Source organism: Arvicanthis niloticus, chromosome 2 (assembly GCF_011762505.2).
Source record: "Arvicanthis niloticus isolate mArvNil1 chromosome 2, mArvNil1.pat.X, whole genome shotgun sequence".
Lineage (NCBI taxonomy): Eukaryota > Metazoa > Chordata > Mammalia > Rodentia > Muridae > Arvicanthis > Arvicanthis niloticus.
Genome location: NC_047659.1, coordinates 68,108,422 through 68,135,866, shown reverse-complemented (window position 1 = coordinate 68,135,866; position 27,445 = coordinate 68,108,422). Strand labels below are relative to the sequence as shown.

Below are 27,445 nucleotides of genomic sequence, written 5' to 3'. Positions count from 1 at the left end.
ATAAGTTTGGAATTGTTCAATCAGAGGTGTAACCCACTGACCAACCTAGATATAACAACTATTTTTGACCGGTGGAGATACATGAATATCTGCCTCCCTGTCTCCCCCCTCTTTCTCTCTTTCATAACCTAGCTTCTCCTCTCCTTCTTCTCCTCTTCTTACTCCTTTTCTTCCTCTCAGTACTCCTTCTACCTTAGCTCCTCCTACACATCACCCTTCCTGTTAAAATGAAACTTTTCTCTCAAAATACACTTAGAGCATAATTATGCCAATTTGTACCAGTGAGGTACAAGATAGTCCTAATACCCCGTCCATCCTTTTGTTGACTAACCAGCACCTCTGTCATCTATCCTAACTAAAACATTTAGTTCTGGACCTGGCTTTAGGATGAATGTCAGCTGACGACCATCCACTCAAACCTTTTCTCTTAAGGTAAATAGCTATAAGTTTTCAACCCAGTCAGAAATCCAGAATGACTGAGTTAACTATAATTGTGGGAAGCACAAAGCATAGCTTCTAAAACTTAGCCAATTTATAGAGACCTCTGAACACCTGAAAAGCCCCTATACTACCGAACGTTGGAGCATCAAATCTTCAGCCTTCTGGCACAGAATCATCTGACAGACCTTGGTGATGCTGGATTATTAAGGACTGATTACTCTGTCTAGGCAGATATAATCAGTCGACTATTCTGCATGTGTGTCCTTTTCTGGACAGTCATTTGTCTGCAGATGGAGAGAGGCGATTCTTGCCTAGTGGCTGTTACCACACAACTGGAGTAACTCCAAGGATGCTCAATTTCTTCTTAGAATCCACGACAGGAAGCTGTCAGGAGCAGACATGTCTCTAATCAATATGAACATTAATATATAAATATTTGTAGCATCAGTTCTATGGACTTCTGATATTTTGAAAACCAACTATCCATGTAAGGTAACCTGGACTGTTTTCCGTTAACTCCTCTCAGCTATTTCTAAGTAAAATATGGAAAACACCCTAACAATAAACTCAAAAATATGAATTTGCTATAGTCCCTTAACTCATAGGTTAACCGTCCCAAATCAGTTAAAAAAGTTAAAAAAGGGCTGGGTCTAGGCATTGTATTCCTAAATGTGTTATACAGGCACAATGCCCATGAGCATATCAATATTCATCTCATTTTTATATTAATAACAGGCTCGTACCAATGAAAACCTTAAATTTGAGACCAAAGTAAATTTTGTACCATTTAAGAAATTATAACTTCATCTTGATAATAATTATAAAGATTTCTACCAATAGGTTATGGCTATGCAATAAGTCCTAGCTAATCCCCCCTGTTCCAACAAAACCACTACTTTTCCCTAGAAAGACAGACCATTATTAACCACATTACTCCCCAAGCTCAGGGAATAGGGGCGCTGACTCTTCTTTAACTTCTTCAAGCTGATTAAGGGCGTTGAGATTTTAGAAGAGGGGTGGGGGGAAGAGTAAGTTGATAAGCCTCTGATGCTGTGTCTTCACTGAATCCAGATGGAATTCCAGGACATCAGAGGTTTGGGTAGGTCTGCTCAGTATGCTTGATGAGTAGATACACCAAGGCTGTGTATTCTGCAATATACAATTCTCAGAACAAGTTTTAGTATCAAGAAAAAAAATTTCCCACCCCCAGGGGGCTGACATTTTTTTTAAAGATGTTGGTTCTGAAGACTTTTTTTTTTTTTTTGCTTGTTAAAATTGGTTGTAGTATTTACGTTTCAGATTGTAAACCCTTAGCCTACTTTCTCCCACCACCCAGAAACCTCCTATCCCATCCCCCTCCTCATGCTTCTATGAGGCAGTGACCGCACCTACCCCCCTTCACTATCCCCTCCCCACCCTCACATCCCCCACACTGTGTGTTCATTCTTTTTTTATGGGACCAAGAAACTCCTCTCCCACCTATGTCCAACAAGGCCATCCTCCCCTACATATACCTCTGGAGTCTTGGGTCCCTCCTTATGTGTTCCCAGGCTGGTGGTTTAGACCCTGGGGGCCTCTGGTTGTTTGGTATTGTTGCTTTCCATCTGGGGTCAATAACCCTTTCTGCTCCTTCAGTCCTCTCACTAAGTTCTCCATTGGGAAACCCCTGATCATATCAGTGGTTAATTGTGAACATTGTCCTCTGAGTGTGTTAGTCTTTGCCTGACCTCTAAGGAGACAGCTATATCATGTTCCTCACATTATGCACTTCCAGCCATCCACAACAGTGTTTAGATTAGGTGGCTATACATGGGGTGAATACCCAGGTGGAATGGTCTCCTGATGGCCCCTCCTTCAGTTTCTGTTCCATGTTTTGTTTCCCTATTTGCTCCCTTGAGCATTTTTGTTTCTCATTCTAAGTAGAACTGAGGCATCCCCTCTTGGTCTTCCTTCTTCATGAGCTTCATGTGGTCTGTGGGTTGAGTCTTCGCTAATCCTAGCTTTTGGGCTAACATCCGTGGAGATATGTTTGTGTAACTACCTTCTTTTGGGGTTTTTGGAAGATTACTTTCTTGCTTTTTCTAGGTTGCAGTTTCCCTCCTTGTGTTGGAGTTTTCCACCAATTATTCTTTGAAGTGCTGGGTTTATGTTGAGATACTGTGTAAATTTGGATTTGTCATGGAATATTTTGGTTTCTCCATCAATAATGATTGACAGTTTTGCTGGGTATAGTAGTCTGGGCTGGCATTTGTGTTCTCTTAGGGTCTGTATGATATCAGTCCAGGATCTTCTGGCTTTTATGGTCTCTGGTGAGAAGTCTGGTGTAATTCTTATAGGTCTGCCTTTATATGTTACTTTGCCTTTTTCCCTTACTGCTTTTAGTATTTTTTCTTTGTTTTGTACATTTGATGTTTTGACTATTATATGGCGGGAAGTATTTCTTTTCTGGTCTAAACTATTTGGAGTTCTGTAAGCTTCTTGTATATTTATGGACATCTCTTTCTTTAGGTTAGGGAAGTTTTCCTCTATAATTTTGTTGAGGATATTTACTGGTCCTTTAAGTTGGGTGTCTTCCCCCTCATCTATACCTATGATCCTTAGGTTTGGCCTTCTCATTGTGTCTTGGATTTCTTATATATTTTGGGTTAGTAGCTTTTTGTATTTTCCACTTTCTTTGACAGTTGTGTCAATGTTTTCCATGGTATCTTCTGCACATGAGATTCTCTCTTCCATCTCTTGTATTCTGTTGGTGATACTTGTGTCTATGACTCCTGATCTTTTTTTTTTTTAGGTTTTCTATCTCCAGGGTATTGTCCCTTTGTGATTTCTTTATTGTTTCTACTTCCATTTTTAGATCCTGTGTGGTTCTGTTTAATTCCTTTTCCCGTTTGGTTGCATTTTCTTGCAATTCCTTAAGGGATTTTTGTGTTTCCTCTTTAAGGGTTTCTATCTGTCTACCAGTGCTCTCCTTAAGTTCTTTGAGAGTGTTATTTATGTCTTTCTTAAAGCCCTCTATCATCATCATGAGAAGTGATTTTAATTCTGATTCCTGCTTTTCTGGTGTGATGGGGTGTTCAGGGCTTGCTCTGATGGGGGAGCTGGGTTCTGATGATGCCATGTAACTTTGGTTTCTGTTGCTTAAGTTCTTGCTCTTGCCTTTTGCCATCTGGTTAATTCTAGTGCTGCCTGTACTTGCTGTCTCTGACTGAAGCCTGTCTTTCTAGTTATCTAGCTTGTGTCTGATCTCCTAGGGGTCCAGATGTCTCTGTGATCTTTTCCAGCTGCACTGATTACAGTGGTACCTCTAGGATGCCTCAGGATATGGTGCCTCCAAGGTAGTAGTCCAGCTAGGTGTCTGCTGTTCTGGGTGCAGTGTCTCCTCTAGAATATCTCAGGGTATGTTGTCTGAAGCTCTGAGTTCATTTGTTCCTCTGTGGCTCTGGGTTGAGTGGACCTTCCAGTATGTCTCAGGTGGAATCCGGGGTCCACACAACAGAAGACCTGGCAGAGGTCTGATCCAGGCCTCAGATCTGAGAACTAGTTTCTAAGACACTGTCCAAGTTAGAGCGCCTGGGATCTCTGCTTCTGGGTTCTTGGAGGTTGGGGACAGAGCTTCCACCAAGATCTGCTCAGTGCTCTGGCCCAGACTGGAAGGAACCAGTGTTCCAGGACGGGAGTGACTTCCTGGGTCCTTTTGGTTCCCAGTTACTCCCTGTTTAGGGCGGGCCCTGCTGTCTGCTTACCTAAGATACTGCCTGAGTTCCAGTGCCTGGGCTCCCTGCTTCCTCTGGGTTCTTGGAGGTTGGGGACAGAGCTGCCACCCAAGATCTGCTCAGTGCTCTGGCCCAGACAGGAAGGAACCAGTGTTCCGGGCCGGGAGTGACTTCCTGGGTCCTTTTGGTTCCCAGTTACTCCCTGTTTAGGGCGGGCCCTGCTGTCTGCTTACCTAAGATACTGCCTGAGTTAGAGTGCCTGGGATCCCTGCTTCCTCTGGGTTCTTGGAGGTTGGGGGCAGAGCTGCCACCCAAGATCTGCTCAGTGCTCTGGCCCAGACTGGAAGGAACCAGTGTTCCAGGCCAGGAGTGACTTCCTGGTGTTGTTTACATTCTTATGCTTGCCTTTCACCATTTGGTTATCTCTACTGCTACCTGCACTCACTGTTTCTGTCTGGAGCCTGACTTTCCAGTTATCTTGGTTGTGTCAGAACTCCTCAGGGTCCAGATGTCTCTGTGATCCTGAGCTCCAGCTGTTCTGGGTACAGTGGCTCCTCTAGAATGTCTCAGGATATGGTGTCTGCTGCTCTGAGTTTTGTGGCTTCTCTAGGATGCCTAGGGATATGGTGTCCCCTGTTCTGAGGTCAGTGGCCTCTCTAGGATGTCTCTGGACAAGGTTTCCACAGGGGAGCAGATCAGCTGGGTGTCTGCTCCAGCCACTGGGATCTGGGTGAGAGGTGGAAGGGGAGTGGTATTCCACAGGGATGGGGTTTTGGTGCCAGGTGTGCTCTGGGGGCTCCCTGCCACCAGTTGTGCCTCTGGGGCATAGGGTGGTTGGCAGGTTCTCCTACCTGCAGCTCTGCAGGCAGTGGCCTCTCTAGGATGCCTCCAGATGCAGTTTCAACAGGGGAGTACATCAGCTGGGTGTCTGCTCCAGCCACCGGGCCACCAGAGGTTTTATGGTGTGTTTCTCTTTATGGAGTCATGACAAATGCAGCTCAAATATGCAATGTAAGGGAGACCAATACAGTCATGTTGTTAGCAAAGAATCCTTCATCATATGTCCTTTCATGTGCTTGTTTTAGCAAAACATCCTTTCACCTGTGTCTGCTTCAGTGAAACATTTCTTCACAAGTCTGCCTGAGCCTTTCACCTGTATCTACTTCCATTAAATGTTCCTTTATTTATTTGCACAGTAAAACAGCATCCAACTGACTTTCTAAAGAGCCCTTAAGCCTTCCAGTCTGGGCCTGAGCACTGAGCAGATCCCAGGCGGCAGCTCTGCCCCCAGTCTCTAAGAACCCAGAGGAAGCATGGCTCCCAGGTTCTCTAACCTGGGCAGTATCTTAGGTAAGCAGACAGCAATGTTAGCCCCAAACAGGGAGTAACTGGGACCCACTAGGACCCAGGCAAACACTCCTAGCCTGGAACACTGAGCAGATTTTCGGCCCCAGCTCTTACCCCAGTAGTAACACCCACCCCACACAGTTCTGATAAAACCAAGATAATAGGAAAGACAGGCTCCAGTCAGAGACAGGGCAGGTAGCACTAAGGAGATCCAGATGGCAAAAGGCAAGCACAAGAATATAAGCATCAGCAACCCAGGGTACTTGGCATCATTAGAACCTAGTTCTCCCACACTAGAAAGTCCTCAATTCCCCATATCACCAGCAAAGCAAGATTCAGATTTAAAATCACTTCTAATGATAATGATAGAGGACTTTAAGAAGGACATAAATAACACCCTCAAAGAATTGGAGGAGAACACGGGTAGACAGGTAGAAGCCCTTAAAGTGGAAACACAAAAAAACCTTAAAGAATTACAAGAGAACACAACCAAACAGGTGAAGGAATTGAACAAAACCATCCAGGACATAAAAATGGAAATAGAAACAATAAAGAAATCACAAAGGGAGACTACCCTGGACATAGAAAACCTAGGAAAGAAATCAGGAGTCACAGACACAAGCATCACCAACAGAATACAAAAGATAGAAGAGAGAATCTCAGGTTCAGAAGATAGCATAGAAAATATTGACACAACTGTCAAAGAAAATGCAAAATGCAGAAAGTTCTTAACACAAAATATCCAAGAAATCCAGGACACACTAAGGAGACCAAACCTAAGGATAATAGGTATAGATGAGAGTGAAGATTCCCAACTTAAACGGCCAGTAAATATCTTCAACAAAGTTATAGAAGAAAACTTCACTAATCTAAAGAACGAGATGCCCATAAACATACAAGAAGCCTATAGAACGCCAAATATACTAGACAAGAAAAGAAATACCTCTCGTCACATAATCAAAACAAGTGCACAAAACAAAGAAAGAATATTAAATGCAGTAAGAGAAAAAGCCAAGTAACATATAAAGGCAGACCTATCAGAATTACACCAGACTTCTCACCAGATACTATAAAAGCTAAAAGATGCTGGACAGATGTCATATAGACCCTAAGAGAACACAAATGCCAGCCCAGGCTACTATACCCAGAAAAACTCTCAATTACCATAGATGGAGAAGCCAAGATATTCCATGACAAAACCAAATTTACACAATACCTTTCCACAAACCCAGCATTACAAAGGATAATAACAGGAAAGCTCCAATACAAGGAAGGAAATTATACCCTAGAAAGAGCAAGAAAGTAATCCTCTTCCAACAAATCCAAAAGGAGATAGCCACACAAAGATAATTTCACCTCTACTGACAAAAATAACAAGAAGCAACCACTGTTCCTTAACATCAATGGACTCAATCCCCCAATTAAAACACATAGGCTAATGGACTGGATACATAACAGGGCCCAGCATTTTTCTGCATACAGGAAACCCACCTCAGAGACAAAGACAGACTCTACCTTAGAGTAAAAGGCTGGAAAACAATTTTTCAAGCAAATGGCCCTAAGAAACAAGCTGGAGTAGCCATTCTAAAATCTCCAGCCCGAGAACACAAAGGGAGGGACTCATGGCTCCACCTGTATAGGTTGTTGAGGGTGGCCTTGCCCAGCATCAGTGGAAGTGGACAGCCTTGGTACCTGAAAGTTTGGATTCCCCAGTGTTGGGAAATTTCAAGAGCAGGGAGGTGGGAATGAGAGGATGGTGGGAGCACACCCTCATAGTAATTGGAGGAGGGAAGATGGGGTAAGGGGTTGGGCATCAGTGGAAGTAGAGGGCCTTGGTGCCTGAAAGTTTGGATTCTCTAGTGTTGGGGAAATTGAGAGCAGGGAGGTGAAAATGGGAGGATGGTAGGAGCACACCCTCATAGAAACTCCCAGAATTATATGGATCAGACATGACAGAGGCAGACCGCCAGAAGACTAGATTCCAGAATTCAAACAAAAAATTATCTTGATACTAAAATTTGTTATGAGAATTGTATATTGCAGAATACACAGCCTCGGTGTATCTACTCATCAAGTAAGCTGAGCAGACATGCTCAAACCTCTGATGTCCTGGAATTGCAGCTGGATGCAGTGAAGACACAGATGTTGAAGGCTTATCAATTTACTCTTCTCCCTGCCCCTCTTCTAATATCTCAATGCCCATAATCAGCTTGAAGAAGTTAATGAAGAGTTGTCGCCCCTATTCCCTGGGCTTGGGGATTGAAGTGGTTAATATTGGGCTGTCTTTTTAGGTAAAAGTAGTGGTTTTGTTGGAACAGGGAGGATTAGCTAGGATTTATTGCATAGCCATAACCTATTGGTAGAAATATGTATAATTGTTATTAAGACAAAGTTATAATTTCTTAAATGGTACAAAATTTACTTTGATTTCAAATTTAAGGTTTTCATTGGTATGAGCTTCTTATTGATATAAAAGTGAGGTTCATATTGTTACTCTCATAGGCATTGTGCCTATATAACACATTTAGGAATACAAGGCTTAGACCCAGTTCTTCTTTAACTTTTTAAACTGATCTGAGATGGTTAGCCTGTGAGTTAAGGGCCTATAGCAAATTCATGGCTCTGAGTTTATTATTAGGGTGTTTTCTATATTTTATTTAGCTGAGAGGAGTTAACAAACAATAGTCCAGATTGCCTTACGTGAATAGTTGGTTTTCAAAACGTCAAAAGTCCACAGAATTGGCATTACAAACATTTCTGTATTAATGTCCATTTTGATTAGAGACCTGTCTGCTCCTGACAGTTTTCTGTCTTGGATTCTAAGAAGAAATTGAGCATCTTTGGAGTTACTCCAGTTGTGGTGAGACAGCCACTAGGCAAGAATTGCCCCTTTTCATCTACAGACAAATTATTGTCCAGAAAAGGACACACTTGCAGAATAGTCGACTGATTATATCTGCCAAGATAGAGTAATCAGTCCTTAATAATTCTTCATTACTCGGTCTGTCAGATGATCCTGGGCCAGAAGGCTGAAGATCAGATGCTCCAACGTTCTGTAGTATAGGGACTGTCCAGGTGTTCAGAGGTCTCTATAAATTGGCTAAGTTTTAGAAGCTATGCTTTGTGCTTCCCATAATTTCAGTTAACTCAGTCATTCTGGATTTCTGACAGGGTTGAAGATTTATAGTCTCATAGCCAATCCCGGCTATTTACTTTGAGAGAAAAGGTTTGAGAGGATGGTTTTCAGCTAACATTCATTCTAAATCCAAGAAAACAAAGCCAGGTTCAGAATTAAGTCTTTTAGTTAGGAGGGACGACAGAGGTTCTGTTTAGTCAACAAAATGATGAGACTGGGTATTAGGTCTATCGTGTATCTTACTGACACAAATTGGTATAGTTATGCTCTAACTGTATTTGAAAAGTTTTTTTTTTTTACAGGAAGGGATATGTAGGAGGAGCTAAGGTGGGAGGAGTAAGGAGAGGAAGATAAGGAGTAAGGAGAGGAGGAGAAGGAAAGGAGGAGCTAGGTGACAAGAGGGGGGGACATGGAGGTGGATGTTTGCGTGTCCCCAACAGTCAAAGATAGTTGATATATCTAGGTTGGGTATTGGGTTACACTTCTGATTGATATTGAGCATTAATTACCAAACTTATAAAACCTTTGATTAACATTTAAAAAATAGTATAAAAGCAAAAAGGAGAAGTGGGGATGAAATAGGGGTTTTCTAGGGAGGGGAAATGGGGAAACGGGATGATATTTGAAATGTAAATAAAATAACCAATAAAGATTTTCACACAAAAAAAAAAATCCTTAAGTTTCCACTTCACATGGAGAGTAGGGTTCTGTTACCACTATCCTCTTTAAAGACATGCTACAATGACCTGGAGACTATTCAAAAGGCTCCAATCCAAAATATCAACACTTGTACCCTATGGCCCAAGTATTCAACACAACTTACAGAACATTCAGCAGCTGAACATATTAGACACAGACAGGATTAAATAGTTGCACTAGAATTGCGACCTTCAGGCAGGCTTCTATGTTAATTTAGTGAGCAGTGGTCTCCTGAATCATTGTTTGATTGTCTGCAAAGAAAAGGTTGAATGGTAGCTAAAGTCTTTCCAACTCCAATAGACTATAAGCCTCTTATTATTTTCATTTGGTAAATATATAAATCAAAAAAACAAATTTCAAGGGAAAGAATGGATTAATTTGGTGTTTTCTAAAGTTTGGTCCTGGACCACGGGAAGCAGCATGTGTAGGGAGAAGTTCAGACTGTCAGATCCCATTCAGGACCTACAGAATCAGAGAGTAGAGGGGAGGCCGAGAAGTCTGCTTTTACAGGACTCAAATGATCCTGACATGTGCTCAGGTTTGAGAAGCACCAAAGTGACAGCATCTGAGTGGGCTTGAACCTGTGACTCCTTTCCCATCAGGCCATGAGTCTGCAGAGAAAGACACCACAGGGCGAGTGCAGTAAGATGAAGCAAGCCCAAGGGAATGAGTCTAAATCCCAAGTACTGTTCTGAAGATGGCCACATTCTGAGTTTGAGCATCAATAATCTCTAGAGCTAGGTGGCATGAAGTTCACATTGTACCCTCACTGATAGTCATCAGGACTTACACAGTACTATACCCTTAGCTAGAAACACTATCAGATGTCATCTGAGGAGTTTGGACCTTAAATACAGGCACAGAAGATATAGGATGTTGGCTGTTCACATTTATCCTCTGTTCCCAGTTCTGTGATTTCTTTTAAAACAGCATATCTGTCCAAGCATACATAAACACAAAAGTATTCTAGTTCAGTGCTTTCCTTTACCCATATTTACTATTTCTATCTCCTCTCTGTCATTCTCTCACTTAGGAAGTGTGTATTAATAGGCTAGTAGTCCTATGTTTTTCTCCAAGTTTATATAATCAGATACAAATGCATAGACTATCACACACATCTTGTTTTACTCCAATTTCTTGTGGATTCTTCCACATTAAGAGGCATAGTCGGATAGTTTTTCTGTTAATGCCATGCCCAGTATTTTCTTTAAGAACTAGACAATTCTCTCTGTGTGTATGTCTCTCTCTGTCTCTCTCTGTCTCTCTCTCTCTGTTTCTCTCTCTCTCAGATATAAAGAATATTTTATCAATGCTTCTGAAAATCTATAGCAAACTACAATCATATATGCAGCCAGACCCCAAATAAACTGGCATTCATCATTCACTTGGATTTGAACTTTTACCACCCACAGGGTAAAAACAGATAATAATTTTTTACATATGTGACTGTAGGGTAAAAATTTCAATGGCTAAATACAGATTTCCTACTATGAAATCTTGGACTTAAATCCTGTCTATATTTATAATTTAACAGTGTCACATGACTCGTCAAAAAAAGACCATAATATTTACAATCTCAATGCACTGCACGGAAAATCTCATACCTCATGTATCAACAAGAAATTACTGTTATCTTTCCAATTATTTGAACATTGGGAAACAACCTCAGGTTGCTGTTTCCATGATTTTCCTGGTTGCTGATGTGTTGGACATTTTCGTATGTTTGTTGGATGTTTGAACTTGAATTATGGACCATGTAGTCTTGTTTATATCTGCTTTACCTTTTGCATCTTTTGTACCATTTTATGCTGTTTGCTTGTTTGTTTTTTGACACAGGGTTTTACTGTACAGCCCCATTTTATATATTTTTAAAGCTCTCAGTTGATTAAAACATGAATCTCTCTCCATGGCAGTTATGTTCTGTAATATTGCCATTTGTTCATTGACAAATTTTTCATTGAACTTTATATTATTTACTGTAGTTATTTACATGTAGTCAAAGGCTCAACACCACCAGCTCGAAGGTGAACTTATAGCCACTGAAACTTATGGAAATTTTTCTTATTTTTGTGTTTGTAAGCATTTCCTAGAGTTTGTACTTTTGCTGGGGGGGGGGGTTGTGTTTCCCTTTGCTTTTTGAGAGGTTGTTGATAAAATAGTGAATAGCTGGTTTCACTGCAGGCTTATTCCAAGGCTCAGTAAACTTTCTCACCAGCACTTTTTCAGTAGCCTGTCATCTTATCAAAGAAACCATTATGTAGTGAGAATATTAGATGGTATCCCTTTGTCTTCCTATTTCTGAAAGATATTTAATATTCTTCTCTTACTGCATTTACTACTTATAAACTACTCTAAGACAATATTGAAAGATAACAATGACAAACAACATATATATATATATATTAGAAATTTTAGTGGTGTTCATCAAATTATTTTTTAGTGTATTAATAAAGGGACATTTTTTTCTAGTAAGCTTTCTATTGTTGAACAACCTTTGGGTTCCTGAAAAGAAATTGTCACTGATTGCTGCATGCGTTTTTAAAGATATGTCACTACTTTAATTGCTAATATTTTATTCAAAATCTTTGCAATTTTTTAAAAGATTAATTGATTTCTGGGCTGGAAGGTGGTGCTGCATGTCTTTAATCCCAGCACTCTGGAGGCAGAAGCAGGTGGATCTCTATGTTCAAGGACAGCCTGGTCTACAGAGTGAATTCCAAGACAGCCAGAACTACTCAGAGAAAACTTATCTTACAACAGAAAAGAATAGAGGGAGGAAGGGAGGAAGGGAGGAAGGAAGGAAGGAAGGAAGGAAGGAAGGAAGGAAGGAAGGAAGGAAGGAAGGAAGGGAGTTCCAAGACAGCCAGAGCTACATTGAGAAGCCTTGTCTTGGGGAGCAGCTTAAACTTTTAGTTTGATCCCCCAAACTGCCAAAACAAACAAACAAACAAAAAACAAAACAAAACAAAAAACAGAGAATGCTACAGTAGAATTGGTTTCAAACTGCCTTATGAGGCTGTGGTATTAATATCGTTCTGTAGTGGACATGGCATGGCTGTGACACTCATAAACTCACAACAGCTGTGGTTGTGAGCATATGGCCCACACAACACTAAGCCAGTAGACATTCTGTCATAGAGGGAGAAGGGGGCTCTCTTCATTGTGCACACACCCTTCTGTTTCTCTTTTAGTGGAGCTAAAGGATCTCTGAGTGTCTGGGGTCACCTCAAGAGTAGTCTCAGGAATGCTAGGCTTTGCTTGTGCATTGTGGCACCTGGGCATGGTCTCTGCATCCTCTACCCCCAGACCTGAGCTATGCTGTACTTCATCTCAGTTTAGCTCTCTGTCTGGGGCCCCAGGGTTTCAGTTTGGTGGTTGTCTAGGGCTTGCTCCTCATCTGACCACCTGAGTGGTCACTTGAGAGGGTCCTCTTCCGTCTTGGGATTGCTCCCACCTGAGCTTGAAGTCCCAGGCATGGTTCTTCTAGTTTCCAGCTTGCTCCCCATCCTGGAAGCCTATCAGGGTCTGCCTGGTACCAGACAAAAGGTTATCTCAGGCTTGCTCCCCATCCTGGAAGCCAGTCAGGGTCTGCCTGGTGCCAGACAAGGGGTTATCTCAGGCTTGCTTTTTTCAGAGAACATACTACTAATCATTCAAATGTTCTGCCACCTACTGGTGCACACGTGACACAGCAGCCACTCCTGCAATGCCTCTAGGGACAAGTTAAATTAACACTTTAAATGGTTTATTTTTAACATGGTTTTACTTGAAATAGAATTATCACTTTCCCTCTTTCTTTCCTCCCTCCAGCCACTGTCAGGTACCTTCCCTAGAATCTCTCAAACCTCAACTCTCGTGATAGTTTCTTTTATGTTGATTATTATTGTTACACACACATACATCTATATGTAAGTGCACAAATAAACATAGATACAAGGTGTTAGACCCATTTTGTTGTTTGTGTATGTATTGTTTCAGGGATGACCTCTCTGCACTGGGCAACTGTGGTATGCATTTTGGGATTCACATCCTCCTGGGTTGGAGGATGAATCAGAGTCTGGAACAGGTGGAGTTCTGCAGGATTCTGGGGGTAAAAAGGCCGTCTCCATCTTTGTGTTATATCTTTTTTAGGCGAAGGCCTTCTCTGACAATCTTCAATGAAACAACTCTCTTAGATGATCTTAGCTTGTGCACAAACACTTTATTCGGGGTGAACAAGAGCTGTATATGAACCTTGGAAAGTGGGAAGGAGTTTTTAGGGTGAATGTAATATCATTGGCTGGAGCTTAATGAACTGTGCAAGCCTCATTTGTATGGAGAGGCATTCCAGGAATTCCAGTTACTTGCTGGACAGGTTCTTATTGGGAAAGGGGAAGTTGAACTTCAAGGTTTGCCAAGAGCTTCATGATCTTCTTCAGATAGAAAGTGTAGAGGATCAGGTTTCCCAGACAAGGTCAGAGTAGGGAAAGCTCTGTTGGAAAAAGGGAGTCCTCCATTTTGCACCAAGCTCAGAGGAGCTATCCAGACATGGTAGACCTTAACCTTAAGTAGCAGGGTTTCCCTACATCTCCTACTCACACTCATGGTCACTTAGATGGCCATGATTAACTTCAGTGGTTTCCAAACACAACAAAAAGGTATGAAAACAGAAAGGGAGGAGAGACAATTGACACAGTGACAGATAAGAGAGGGTGGTGATGACAGTAAGAAGGATGCATCATATACACTATGAAGTTGTCAGGATAAATTTAGTAAAGTTTAAAAGTTCTTCTAAGTTATTAAGATGCATGAGTGAATAGAAAAAATAAGATTCTGATAACATTTTTTTAACCATTGGTAGCCCTGATTTATGTAATCCCAAACTCATAGTTTTACTTCTGTATGCTTTCTCCTTGTGTGTGAACATGTTGAAGTTGCAACATCCAAAAACTATTGTTGTATGATTGAATAATAAAAATATTTGTATTCTTGATCTCCTTTACATTGCCTTTTAATTGCGTTGCAATTTTTTTTATGTATTAGTCATCTAAGACTCTGCTTAGTCACAATATAAGAAATTAGATGGATATATCGGCCCACACCTTTAATCCCATAATCAGGAGGCAGAGGCACTCAGTTCCCTGTGAATTTGAAAGCAGCTTGACCTATATAGCAAGTTCTAGGATAGCTATGAAAACATAGTAAGACCTTGTCTCAAAAAAATCTGTAAATAATTAGAGATTATTTTTGTTTTCAGTGTATTAAATCATGATTGTGAAGGTAAAAATGAGACCTTTTCACATCTTTGATTTATAACTACTTTCTTTGTGTCTTAATTTATTATTGATTTTTGTAAACATTCCACAAATATATTATATACCTCATTAAGTGTGTGTATTATTCATATGTATAAATTGGGCATCAATAAATGGCTATGTTCTTCGGAAGCCTTTATTGAACATACCTATATATTTCCGAAAGACAAGAGTCTGAGTTCTTCCAATATTGCTTTGTTTAACAAATCTCCCTTACATGTGTTAGCATTTCTTTATTGTATTGTTATGGCTCTGAAAAAAATCACATATTTTCCTCATGACACAGAGCTTCTGTCACACTCATGTCAGGTTCCTCTGCTCTGTCCTTCAAAGCATCTATATTTTTCCTATGTTTCACATTTCTTTACACTGTTTTCATACTTGGAGGAAAATGTCTTCCACTCACTCTACTAGGCCAATAGTTTTGTCTCCATTTACCTGAGGACACGGGACACACTTTTCCTTCTAAACTGTGCTGCCCTTGAATCTCTTTGAGTGGACTTCTCACTTCTCTGTCCCAGTTGTCATTGATCTTCTACATAGATACAGTGTTACTGTGCCCGTGATCTGCCTGACTTTGTCATCTCTCATGTGGATAGGATGGTGTATGGATTTTGCTGTTATTGTTGTTGTTGTTGTTGTTGCTGCTGCTGCTGCTGCTGTTTCATATAATTGGGACTCATTGTTATTGGAACAAACATACCAGGTAGCATTCAAGGAAAAAAGACAAAGTGATCTTCTGTTGGAAGCATCTCTGTTCTTCAAGTAATAACTAAATGAATATTTTTGGCTATTCCTTGACCTCTCAGTTGTCATGGAGACCCAGAATGCACATGTATGTGTGTGTGTGTGTGTGTGTGTGTGTGTGTGTGTGTGTGTGTGTGTGTGTGTGCACATGTCTGTATGTGCTTGCACCTCTGTATGTTCAAGCACACACAGCATGGGAAGGTAGAGAGAAACTTTTCAGAGTTCACAAATCTCTCTGTACCAAGGTTTTTCAAGTATCCCTATTTTACAATCCCTGCCTCCAGAGTCTCTTTCACTGATGTGCAGACCTTCTTCTAACCCTCAATTCACAAAACTCTTTACCAGCACTGTCCAGTGAGATGCTATAATCTCAAGGTTTTATTTCTACTTACCAACCTGCTGTTCCCAAGTAGTTTTTCCCAAAATTAAGGATAGTTGTATTAAAGTTAATTGGTTCATACTGCCATCTTTTCAGACTTCATCTTGCCAAACCTTGCAGTCTAGTATGACTCCACTCAATACAGCAAGTTGTACTGAAAACTATGAGCTTTGGAGTCAGACATCTTTAACTAAACCCTCCCCTTATGATTCCACCTTTGTGTATGCTAGATATTTCTTTGAGCTGAGGTTCTTTATTTATGAAATAATGGTAGTTGTGGAAAGCAATTGTACATTTATACTTAATTGTTACTTAATTGTATATATTGTATTTATATTGAAATTGTATATTTAAAGCCATTTTCCCAATGCACAGGACCTTTAGTGTTGCATAAACATCAGTCATTTTTGTCTGTAATTTTATTTTCAAGAAGTGAAGGTTGACCAGTTGGCAGCCTCCTTGCTTGATGATTTCATTAACTGTCTATCTCAATCACCATTGGTTACAACTGTTCTTATTCAATCCATCATCTTGAAGTATCTAGGTTAACAGTCAATATTCTAGCCCTCTTTGGGACTCAGTGGGGTGCCACTATGCATTATGAGCCATCAAAACTGCATGTTAAAATTGGGGTAGTTTCATCACTGACCTCAGTGAAATGAAAAAGCCAAACTGGACACGAGTGTGCAGAAATCAGCTCTGGCAACAAAGCTGAAGGCATTAAGAACATAATTACCCTTTTAAAGGTTATCACGTAATTGAATCTCTAATTTTACTTGAATGTAGATTAATTCACTCCACTGAAGTCTCCAAGAAAAAGTACTATCCCCAGAGCTCTACAGGAGAGGCCAAAAGAAATTTTAATTGCAACAAATTACATGAAGAGATTCTACCTTATGAAATGGGGAAATTTATGGCATAATTTTTTATATAATTAAAGTAAAAGACATTAAAGGCCTCTTAATAAAGGCTCTAAAATCCATGCTTTGGAGAATGATTCCAATGTCCACTTTTTTAGAATATCCGTTCTACCGGTACATTAAGATCACATATATGTTAATTAGCTTGATTATGACAATCATCTCATAGTGCAGTAAAGCATCCCATTGTACATCTTAAATGCATATCTTATTATTTATAAACTATACCTTACCAAAGCAGAAGACAAAATGGAGGTAACTACTGATAGTCAGGTGTGTGCTACATTAGCCTTAGAGAAATAAGCTGACTGGAAACAGCCAGCCTCTGAAGGTTACATAGGAGTTACTCCATTCAAAACCACTTGAAATCATGAATTCATAGAATGGTACACAAGGAAGCAGAGTGGGTGGAGTTTAGAGGAAAGTGGGTGTGGCTATGGGAGAGCAGCAGGCAGGTTCCATGTAGTGATGAAATGTCCATCGCTTATTTAGTGATATTACCATATTATCTTAATTTCCTGTTTTGTTATTATCTTATTTACTATCTGCTGTTGCCACTACACAACACTAGATATAAGATGTTCAAGACTTCTAGAACTTCTCTGTACTTTTTCTTTACAATTACATATGAATTTATAATTACCTCAAAATTTAGAGGTTGAAGAGATAGTTCAACAGTCAGGAGCATGAATTGATAGTGCAGAAAACCTGAGTACAGTTCCAAACACCCACACTTCATGACTCAGAACCCGCTGTAACTCCAGTTCTAGGGGACCTCATGCCTCTGGTCTTCTCAGACAGCTGCACTCATATTTACAGCAAGCAGGCAGATGTGCACACATTTGCATAACTTAAAACAAAAGGATTCTTTTAAAATGACAGGTATAGCTTTTTTAAATGCCATCTCATTTTGTGTGACATTGTGTGGGAATGTATGTGTATTCACTCCAGATAGGACACAGGTGACCGACCAAAGATTCCACTCAAGTCAAACCCCAGTGAGTTTACCTGGCATTCCTTCCTGGAGCATGGGTGAAGGGTTACTTCCAGGAAGTATGGAAAATTGTGGGCAGCTACACCACCAAAAAAATCGCTTTCCCCACAGCAATGGTTAACCACATGTATGTTCTCATGTGTTGTCTCCCGAAAGGTCTGATAAGCCACCTCTTGCCTAGTGAGCCAAAGTTTGTGAGGATCTTAGAGAGTCCTCCTAGCTGTTCTCAACTCCATAAGATAACCCTCCAGTTATGCCTGCTATGCTGTAACAGAGTTCCACAGCACTCCATCCTTTCCTCTGGCTTTTGAAGTCCTAGTTTCTCCTTTTCTGTAACGTTCCCTAACTCATGGAGAGGGCGATAGAGCTCCCTGGTTATTTTATTCCGTTTATGACTGAACATTTGGCCACTGTGCCTCAGTAGCAATCATGTACAGTCAGCACTTTGAATAGTTATGAAGCTCCACGGTAACCACTTTTCCAACACAAGGAACCTTTTATGATCAAGGCTAAGAGCAACAATAATCAATACCTTGTCAGGAGACAGCTCCTACTACTGTGGTTTTTCTTTAATAACCTACAACTTCTGAGAGAACAGTTTAACACCCTTATAAGTTACCCTCATTCAAAGTTATTAATCATTGTTTTGTGTTTATTTATGCGTGTGAGTGTGGGGGTTTTTGCAGAATATACTTGGAGGTCAGAGAGCAACTTGTGGAAGCTAGATCTCTCTTTCTACATGCATTTCCAGGGATCAAACTCAGGTCACAGGGTTGGCAACCAGCATCTTTACTTGCTGAACCAAATCACTGGTCCTGCTGGCCATCATTTTCACATTTACAGGCACAGGCTGTTGTAGGGTTTTTCTGAACCACTATTGTGTGTCATCTGTGCCCTATCAAACCATAAAACGCATGAGAATTTCCCAGCTCTTTTCTTGCAACCTGTGTGTAACGACTTCCCTGACTCACCCTGTAAGTGTGCTTTCAAGCCTTCTAAATGCTTCTCTAAATCGACAAAAGACTGAGAGGTATCACTGTGCCATCTATATAATGAAACATCTTTACAAAGGCCAGAGGGTGAGTGGGAGCTCTTACCACTACCCATTTCAAGCAAGTGATTGAACAGCTAAAGGGTTGACAAATACATACATACATACATACATACATACATACATACATACCTTCTCGTCTGTCCACGAGATCCAGTAAAGCAAGCAAAGGGCCTGTACCTATATCAGTCTGCTAAAAAGAGGAATGTTAAATGCCATGTCATAGACATGGGTACTACTCTATTTATCTCTGTAACACATGGTTATTTTCCATGAGTCATTTTCTTCTTTATTGCCCATACCAGGTTGTTGAAAAGACTTTGATCTAAGCAAATAATCTCTACCTTTTAGAATTCTTTGATGGTTTCTGTAATTTTGTCTCGCCCTGGATTCCAAATATTTTTGTTATTTACTATCCTCCTTAAGAGTTAGCAACTTTGCAACCTCCACGTTACCAACCAACGCATGATTGGCTCTACAGCTTGTGCTCCCAGATGAAACTCTCCATGTGTGCATGGTATGCCCCAGCAGCAATAACCATCAGTATATTTTCTAGCAAAGAAGAAATTTTTCTGTAGCAGGAACGACAGGGCCACCTCTGTGTAAACGCCAGGGGCTGTGCAGCCGCAAAAGCATCTCCTGCAGGAGGACCTAACTGAGGACTGCCTGAGAGACCAAGAATTGCTGGCACAGACAATGCCAGCCAATCAGGAATTGCTATTTAAAAGAGATGGGATCAATGGGGCATGGGTGGAGGTTATTAAAGGAGCTTCGCAACAGTGTTCAGATGAGCTTGCTGTGGCATTTCTCACCTGCTCCTGGAGTCTGTGCCACCTCACCTCCAACCTCCAAGGACAGGTAGAGTCGAGTAGTCTAGGGCACAGGCAACATGTATCCAATAAATTCTCAGGTGACAAGAGTTGCCCACCTTTAAGACAAGCTTAGTGGTTTTCATCTGCACTGTTCTGTCCCATATCCATCTACCGATACTCATTGCCCATGGTACTTTGTGAGAGTGCCATGAACTAAAGAATACTCAACTTCAGTATCCACTAAGGCCGAGTCTGTTGTACACTGATAGGGAACCAATAAATCCACATTCAAAATGGGGCCTCTGGTTGCCTTGAATGATCTTTGTTTACAAGCAATCTTGGCCACTCCTTTAGAGAAGCAGCTCTTACCTACCCCCAGAGACGTCTTTCCCCCGTGGTAGAAGAGAACAGTGGGGACCACCTCTCATCCTTCTCATGAGCTGCTGTTCAGGCTTTAAAAGCCTCCAGAGGCTCACAAGCTGGGTACAGGTGCTGCCTATAAGTAACCCTGATCAACCCCTTCATCTGCTTTAACCTTTTCTTCATCCCTCACTCACTGTTTTAGCACCACAAACGCATACCAGTCTAAACCTTTCAGATCCTCAAGAGTGACTCCTACTTTGTAAATATTATGAGCGACTTAGGGACAAGCAAAGTCCAGGCTAAATTAACTTCTTTCTCAATGTTCCTTTAAATGCAGTGCAATATAGTCAGGTGAACTATCAAACACTACCTGCCATGTGTTCAATTTCCTCGTGAACATTTCCTTTCTGTGCTGTCTTGTGTTATCTTTGTTCCTCTAGTCCCTGCTAAGGGTACCTCAGCTGGAGATAACAAATCTCACTAGTGACTCTTATGAGTCAATCTATTAGGTACTGATTTTTATGGTATTGCCTGGGATTATTTAGCCTTTGTCTCAGGAAGGAAGAAATTGTTATGATACTCAGTCTCATGGCATCCACGGCAGACTCACCCCATGTCTCAGGACCTCATGAAGCAAGCCATGAAAGGCTCTTTTATTTCTTGTTTTAAGACCTTTCCTAAATCACGACGTTTAAAGGTACAATATATCCTGATCAATCGGTTTTTTTCTGTATTTGTGCATTTAAAAGCCCCTGTCTGCATCTGAGTTGTGGACCTTTTTTTTCTCTTTCCTCTGTATTAAAATCCCTGCTGGGGAATACCTACCACTTCTGCCCCACTTTCTGCATGGTTACTGTTCAGTTATTCCCATAAATCCCATGTTTTTGTTTTGTTTTGTTGTTTTTCCTATTGTAGCAGCATTGGGGGAGGTTGTTTTGTTCTGATCACAGAAGACTCTATTTGGCATAGATGGAATATTTACATTTTTTCCTTTATCCCTCCCCACCAATGATAAAGACCCCCATCTCGTTCCTTTTCTCCATTTTCCTGCCATTTCAGAGACTAGAATAGCAAGTAATATAATAGCATCCATATAATTTTCTCATTTTAATCACCTCCTATGATGACAAGTTCAGCCTCAGTCTCTTGAATTATACCCCAAAGCACAGGTCACACAACTGATGTCACAGCCTGCTTGTGAGCCCATCCTACTTTCAAGGGCTACAATGAATTCTCTAACCCATCAGCCATTTGGAAGACATCCCTCAACATGATAGACCCATTTTTACATAACACAGAGAAAGAAAGCCAACCTGGAACCCACCTAGTTCACACAAATACTCCACCATCAGATGATGCAGCCTCAGTAGTATTAATATATCCATTTCCTCCAGAAGTGTCTTCCTGTCTTATTACTATGATCATTATTAATTATGTTAAGTCTGTTAAACATTTTGTGTGCATGTGTGTGAGTGTGTCTGGGTATATCTGTGTGTGTGTGTGTGTGTGTGTGTGTGTGTGTGTGTGTGTGTGTGTGTGTGTATCAGGGCCTTGCTATGGGTCCCAAATTCATTTATAAGTTCTCAGCTCAAGTATTCCTTTCATCTCAAACCCCAAAGTTGTTAGGGAGGTAGATGTGTAACACTGTGAATAGAATTGTAGCAATTGTTTTAAGTGTATGATGTGGTGCTTTTGACTGTGTGGTGTCTTCACTGTACTAGATCAGTCCATGCCTAAAGCTAATAGCCTTAAGCTAAGGTCTCTTCTCTCCATCCTCCAAACCCTGGCACCCACTGTCCCAGTCTCTGCTTCTGGATTTGACAACTTTAGATTTTTTCATATAAGGACATGGAAGAAGCATTCATCTTTTTAGATTTTGGCTTATTTTAGAAATGTTCTCCAGGCCATCTACATTGTCACAAGTAGCAGGAAACACATGCTAATACTGACTGAGCACATGTTGTTCCAATCACTGTGTCAAGCATTTGATGTGCACATCTTCATTTAACTCCTAGGAAGATAATACTTAAAGTTAAGTACTCTTTCTCTCCACTTCTCTCATAGATACTGGAGTTCAGAGAACTTTAAGGGGTCCCCCAGAGTCACACAGATAATAACACAGCCATTAGACGTTTACAATCCATGTTTTTTATTGTACATTTTATGGTGTACAGTGTGATTTTATAACTAAGCGATTGTATAATGATCAATTCATGTTAATTAACATGTCCAACTCATCACATTTTTAAACTTTTTTGATTAAAGCATAACAATTCTACATACTTATGGGACCTGCTGTGATGTTTTAGTACTTTATGTCCTGATCAACTCAGTGTAACTAATAATTTCATTTGCTGATCACAAGTTTGATTTTAGATGCTTCAAGCCTCTCCTTTTTTTTTTTTTTTTTTTTTTTTTTGGTGGTTTATAGAATAATATACGAGCCTATAGTCACTCATGGTAAGGTAGAACACTAGAAGTCAATCTCCCTAACTTTTCCTTGGTTGTTCTTATTCAGTGACCCCATTCTTTTACCTTCCCCAGCTGCTAGTAATCACTAATCTGCATTCAGACCTAGTCCTGAGTAAACACAGAGGAGAAGCTGAGATAGAGGCTCTTGCAATCAGGCAGACTTGATTGGAGACCAAGTTCCACAATCATGTACATTCGGGTGAGTGACTAACCAATCAAACCCTCTGCCTCTTGGTCTGTATTATAGAATCAACAGATACTGCCTGCCTAAGGAGATGCTGGGATAATTAAGTGAAAAAAATGTATGAAGTGCTTAGCATGCTGTCTGAAAAATAACCTTAAATTTTGGGTCACTATTGTTACTGTGATCCATAAGGTTTTCACAAACTTGAGTATTGTCATTTCTTATCGCAGGTTTCAAATGAAGTCTTTTCTTCAGTACACATCCTGAGGCTGCTAAACTCTCCTTTAATATGACTTTGAACTTGCACTTGACCTTAGGTGAGAGAGCAGGAAAGGCTGACTTTAACTCACTAGTCAGAAACACCAAGCCCCTGAAGGATTCTGGTTCCTAAACTTGTCTCCATTGTTGGCCAAGAATTCACAGGAAAACAGGCTTCCCGTGATGCTGGAAAGACATCTCTGTGGGTAAAGCACTTTGCCATGCAATCCTAAAGACTTCGGTTTGCATCTTAGAACCAATGTAAAGACAAACATGGTAGCACAAGCCTCTGAGATACTTGGCAGAGACAAGAGAATCCCTGGAAGATCTTGAGTGTGGTGAATGAGATATCCTGTCTCAAAGTAGAAGTCAGGGACTAACACTCACACACATGAACATGCACATATAAACACATCATTATACACAAAAGAATGACATTGACAAGGAAGAGAGAGGGGACAGGTGGGAAGAAGGGGGAGGGAAACAATAAAGAGAAAGAAAGAAAGAGAGCGAGAGAAGAAAGGAAGGAAAGAAAGAGAATGAAGACAAAAGAGAAAGGGGGAAAGAGAGGAGAAGACACAGAGAGAAGGTGTTAAGAAGAAAGAAAATGGGATGGGATAAAAGAAAAGAGGAAAGCAGGGAGAGGAGAGGAGAGGAGAGGAGAGGAGAGGAGAGGAGAGGAGAGGAGAGGAGAGGAGAGGAGAGGAGAGGAGAGGAGAGGAGAGGAGAGGAGAGGAGAGGAGAGGAGAGGAGAGGAAGTAAGGAGCGGTTTTCATCACTCTTGCTTGGATTTGATAAGTTGGGTGGTTGTTGTTTGTTTGTAGTTTTAGTTTATATTTTTGTTTTTATTTTTGCTGCTTCATTGTCATTGTGTTGACATTAAATAAAATATATCAAGCATGGTCAAATTTAAACAAAATAAACACCCATGCTTGATTTCTGTCAATCCATTCAGAGGAAGGAACATTACAAATGCAAGTGGAAACACCTTCAGTCGCCGTCCAGCTCATGCTTCTCTCCACCCACCTTTTTTTTCTCTCTACCACCACCCTTTCTCTCTTTAAGTTTGGGTGTCCTAGTCTTCAGGGAAGATGCCACATCCAACTTTCTTACCAAAACATCTTTTTTAAAACTCCTTTCCAGTACTGAATAAGAAGATGAAGTTCAACATTCTTCTAGAAACATACTGTAAGAGTGAGATGGCTGAGATCACAAAGGCATTTGCAATGATGGCTTCCTCCTGACCACATAATTCAATGGGCAGAGCCAACTCTGCCCCCTCTCCCCAGGGTCTGAGCAATGATGTAACTGAGTCCTACTGGCTTCTACTTAGGTTGGGACAATTCCATCAACCCCAGACTTTTTCCTGAAGCTACATGAAAGACTCACTGCCCAACTTCTAGAACTACTAAGTGAAAGCAGGAGACAAATGGAGAACCACAAAAAGAGCACATGCCTGAGGTCATGCTGAGTAGTCACTGACACTCTGGGTCCATTGATGCTCACAAAATGAGTGTCTCTGGACTTCCTTGTTAAAGAGCCAGTCCTTTTTCATTATCCTGCTTAAATCTGTTTGAGTTAAAATTATATCATAGATAATACAACAAAAACCATTGAATGAGCAAGGAAGGCAGGACATAAGAGAAAAAAATGTCCAGCATACACACCTAGGCCTGCTTTCTTCTGTATATTTTACTTGTGGTAACTTAATCCTCGCAAGAACGATCTGAAGTGCAGGCTCTATCATGATCTTCAGTTTACGGAGAAGAAACCACAGAAGTAGCTCGTGCTAGAAACTGAAATACTAAAGGTAGAGCTGAGATCTGGCTCCTGGAAATCTGAGCTAGTCTACACTGTTAACTCCTATTGGATAATTTGGGAAGTAAATGGGTACATGGATATGTGATTTAAGAAAACGTGAGCCACTGTTGTCAAATAAAACAGCATTTAGTAATGTGTATTCTTCACAACTCCACTTGAAAGCATGAGAGACACATTGGATAGAGAAAAGTCCTAGGAAAGAAAAAAAATACATAAACAAAGAAAGGCAGGAAATGGGCAGGATAGCTTTGTACTTCCTGAGCATGACAGAAGACTTTGGACTTATTCATTTTGATACAAGATGTTGCTCTGTAACTCAAACTGGCCTCAAACTGTGTTAGGCCACAGGAGTGTTAGGATTACAGCTGTGCACCACCATGCCCAGTTGTTTGCTAGGTTTGTTTTTAATTCTAAGAACATAGAGGTGTACTTTCTAGTATTTAATATGTTGCATGGTGAACGGTATCAAATGGGGATTCTGGCAGGATACTGAAATGGATTGTGGGGCCATAGAGTTTATTTGAAAGCTTATTCTTGTATGGACAGACAGACAGACAACACTATGGCAAGGACTCATGTGGAGAGTTCAAACCCTAGCACCAGATAAAGATAGAATGGCTGTGGCTCTGAAAAGAGGAGGTTAGGACCCACAAGACAGAAGTAGGAATCTCTTATTATACTTTTCTGAGGATGGAGATATTTCAAAGCACAAAGCCAGGCTCTCTGAGTTCCTGGCAGGAAGCAGGGAAGGAGGTGGAAGCAGGATCTATTGCCACCAATACTCCCTTTTAATGTAAACTCACTTCCCTGGGTGGGAAACCTCAGGTACCTAGGAGTCTTTTCTCTAGAGATTCACAAACAATGTCTCTGTGAAATGCCTGCCTACATGTGTGAGATGAGAAGAGCCGTGCAATTAGGAACTGTGACCTATGTAGCAGCTGGATTCTGACACATTCTTACACATGCTATCTGTGCTCGATAACCTTGGTTGTCAACGTGACACACTCAGAAAGATGGAACATTGGTTAAGGAATTCTGTCCATCAGAATGGCCTATGGGCATATCTGTGGATATTTTCTTAATTGCTAGTTGATGTCAAAGGGCCAAGTCCACTGTGGGCAGTACCATTCCTAGGACAGTGGGTCTGAGCTGCACAAGAGTTAAATATGGGTAAAGGAACTAGCCAGTTGGCAGCATTTATCAAGATCCTGCCTTGAGTTTTTGCCTTGGCTTCCCTCAATGGTGAAATATAATCTATAAGATAAAAATAAACCTTTTCTTCTATATCAATTGTTTTTGTACATGCTGTTTATCACAGCAAGAGGAACCAAACTTGAACAGCACCATAACTCTGTAATTCCTATTCCAGGAACTCTGAGAAGAGAACAAATTTAGTCAAATCCCTGAGTATACCTAACTTGAACCAAGTAACAAGAAATCCAATATACATTCTCACCCTATCTCCCTTGGTGTCTTAAAGGGCATATCTTAAGATGATAGTTAAGACTGTAAGAGTCAAATAAATTGGTTCAAACACACCTGAAGCTGCTTTTTCATCCTTAAAATTCTGTTAAGATTATCAGACTCATACACAGCTTTGCAGAGCAAATGAAGTCATGCACATATAAATTTAGGAAAATTCCCAGCTGGCACAAAGTAAATTCCCAATTTGGTCAGCATATTAGCAACATACTAATGTCAAAATTAAATGAGAATGAGGTTCCATATTTTTCCTTGGGGCTGGAAAGACTCAAGACATCTAGCTGAATCATCTAAACTCTGTGTGTGTGTGTGTGTGTGTGTGTGTGTGTGTGTGTGTGTGTGTGTGTGTGTGTGTGAGAGAGAGAGAGAGAGAGAGACAGAGACAGAGACAGAGACAGAGACAGACAGAGAATGAAGGGGGCAGAGACAGAGAAACATTCAGACAAGGGAAAACCTTCTATTGCTATTAAAGCAGTAGGTATAATTTTTAACCACCAAAATTATAAAGATCTTCAATCTGCTGATAATTTGATTCTAATTAAAACTTCTATCCATAAAGCTGGAATTGCAAGGGGGGAGCATAAATGAAACAGCAATTAACCTTTGGTTCTTAGCTTATTTGCTCCTACCCAACATGGGTCAGTTGCCATAGAGATTATACCTACATGATCTGCAGATGAGACCAAAGCCACATGGAGCCTCTGAGCTGGCCTCCTCTCAGTGTGGCTTTGGGATAATTAAAAAATCCACTGGAAGAGAACTGAAGGCTGATCTGAAACTCTACAGGAATGGAAGTAGAAATGAGAGGGAAGAAGGCAAGGAGGGCGTGGAAATCAAGGGGAAAGATATTAAAGAAACATAAGACTGAGTGAAATCCAGTCTCCTTCATCTACAGCTTTCCAGTCTGTCTGTAGCTGGGGGGAGACTGATAAGAAGAAACAAGAAAGCATGAAGAGTTTCTCACTTCTGCTAGCAGGAGGCTTCTTAGCTTAGGAATGTGAGCAACCAAGCTGACACTTGCCTTAGGCAGAGAAGAGGAAAGAAAGGAGGACTCAGTACAGTGCATCTCTTGTCCTGTCTCTAGAATACTGGGTGGGCATAAAGCAACCAAACACGGTGGTACTGCACAGAGGATGGACTAGGTTAACACTCAAGAGTGTTTAGTCCATTTTTGTGGATAATAAAAGATCTCTGGCTAGGAACATTTTTCAGGAAAGAGGTTTACTTGGGCTCCTGACATTAGTGACACATGGTTAAGAGGCAGCATCTGATGACAGCTTCCTTAGCAGAATCGTGAGGCAATGCTAGGTACTGGCAAGAAGAAGCGTGGTG

General features: G+C 40.8%; 1 pseudogene; it reads right to left on the bottom strand.

Moving 5' to 3' along the window:
• Positions 1 to 12,992: 12,992 nt before the first annotated feature.
• On the bottom strand, positions 12,993 to 13,059 carry LOC117704804 (small nucleolar RNA SNORA17; annotated as a pseudogene).
• Between the last annotated feature and the right edge of the window lie 14,386 nt (positions 13,060 to 27,445).